Source organism: Protopterus annectens, chromosome 14.part0 (assembly GCF_019279795.1).
Source record: "Protopterus annectens isolate FY-2018-M chromosome 14.part0, PAN1.0, whole genome shotgun sequence".
Classification (NCBI taxonomy): domain Eukaryota; kingdom Metazoa; phylum Chordata; order Ceratodontiformes; family Protopteridae; genus Protopterus; species Protopterus annectens.
The window spans coordinates 739,313,565-739,316,035 of record NC_056748.1 but is presented as its reverse complement, the minus strand read 5'-3'; positions in this window follow the sequence as shown (position 1 = coordinate 739,316,035).

Here is a 2,471-nt window from a genome sequence, read left to right as displayed (position 1 = left end):
TACTTGCCTCCAGGAAACAATATTAATACCCTTGAAAATATCCTAAATTGGCTTTCTATCACTCTCCCACAAGAAACCATAATTTTAGGAGACTTTATCATTGATTGGCAGTCCTGTAATAATATACACCCTTCCACCCATGTTAACTTATACGGCTTTACACAAACTATTAACTCCTCTACCAGAACTCACAAACCTAATAACAAAGAAAGTACCTTGGACTGGATACTTACTAATAATCCTCTACATACCTACAAAGTAGGGACCCTCCCAGATGATCTAAGTGACCACTCCCTAACCTCTTTTATTAGATCTAAAACCAACCTCACTCATCCCAACATTGCCAGAACTGTACGCTACAAAAAGCAATTTAACCCTGAACTATTCCAGACAGAACTTAAACAATGTAATTGGTCACCACTAAAATATCTTCCACTTGATGAAGCTGTAGCCTATTTTAATACCACATTCTTAACCATCCTGAACCACCATGCCCCATTGTATTCTATTAGATGCAAAGCTAAACCAGCACCCTGGCTCTCTAATACTACTAGGCAAAAACTCCATCTGAGAAACAAATCCTGGATAAAATGGCGTTCTACTAAAAACCCATCGGATTACCTAACATTTAGACAACTAAGAAATCATACTAAAAAAGCCATTGTGCTAGATAAAAAGAACTTCTACCTCCAAATACAGCAAACCTATCAAAAGAAACCTCAAAAGTTTTGGAACAGCATTAACATACTTCTTCACCCAGGACAATCTATCACACCTAACCCTCTAGGCTCCAACCCTGATAATCCTATTCACACTACCAACTTCTTTAATTCTTTCTTTACCAATGCCGTCCAGTCTCTTGCTAGCCATCTATCGCCAGCCACCTCAAATCTGCCAAACTCATCTTTAAATCCTCCTCCATCTTTTCAATTACAACCAGTGTCTACTTCTAGTATATGCTCTCTTCTACTAAAACTAAAACCTACCACCCCTTCAGCTGACCAACTCCCAGCAGAATACCTTCAAATAGGAGCTAAATCCATTGCCTACCCTATATCCATTCTTATCAACAGAACCACAAGTGAAGGAAATATCCCATCCATCTGGAAAATTTCTTACATTATTCCACTACACAAAGGTGGGAACTCTAACAATTTCTCTAACTTTCATCCTATAGCTTTGCTATCTCCTCTGGCAAAAATTATGGAAAAGTGTATCCAGAAGCAACTTCTTAACCACCTTCTCCAAAATAACATGCTTGCCAACTGTCAACATGGTTTCAGACCTTACCATAGTACCACCACTGCCCTGCTATCATTTACAGATTGTATTAACAAGAATCGTAACAAAGGCATTCTATCCTCTGCAGTATTCATTGATTTATCCAAAGCTTTCGACATGGTTAATCACCAACTGCTCTTACATATAATGATATCTCTATCACTTGACCCCTTAACCATTAACTGGTTCAAATCCTACCTTGAAAACAGAAAACAAGCGGTACTTTGGCACAATAATCTTTCTAATCTCCTACCTATCTCTGTTGGTGTCCCTCAAAGCTCCATATTAGGTCCACTCCTATTTTCCATCAATATTAATGACCTTCAGTCAGCAATTCCATATACTACCTGCATTCAGTATGCAGATGACTCCACTATTATCTGCTCAGCCACTTCTCAAACTGAACTGCAGACCCTTACCCAGAATGCATTTAATACTGTTGAACAATGGTTTACAAACCGTTGCATCCTCCTAAACCCAAAGAAAACTAAACTGCTACTCTTCTCACCAACCCGTAAGTCCACCCCCGCACATTTTACACTTACATCTAACAATGGTACTTGTTATCTCTCCAGACCTAACTACCAAACTCATAGGAATAACTATAGATAATAATCTCAACTATGACACGCATATTAACAGTACAATAAAAACAGTCAACAAGAAACTTGGATCCCTCTATAGAATTAAACCCTTTCTTACACCCGCAGCCAGGACTGCTATAGCCAGAACTCATCTCATCTCCACTCTACTCTATGCTTCACCCATTTATACAAATCTTTCTAAAACCAACATTAACAAACTGACAGTATCCTATAACAATATTGCCAGATTTGCTACTGCCTCTCCTTTCAGAACTCATCACTGTCTTAATCTTAAACAGCTTGATTGGTTAGAGTTTCTACACCATCTACACTTTTCACAGATTACTATAGCCCACAAAACCCTGCATCAACCCACCAATACTCCTATACTCTCAAACCTACTTACCCCCTACCATAATCCTAAAAACTTAGGCTCTTCTAACAAACTACTGTTTAACATTTGCAGATCCAACAATTTAGCAGGTGACTCCCTTTTCTCTAATACCATTGGTAAGCTATGGAATCTACTACCCACTGAAATCACAACTCTCTGCTCTCATATACTTTTTAAAAAGAAACTCAAGCTTCATCTCAAGTCACACTGGT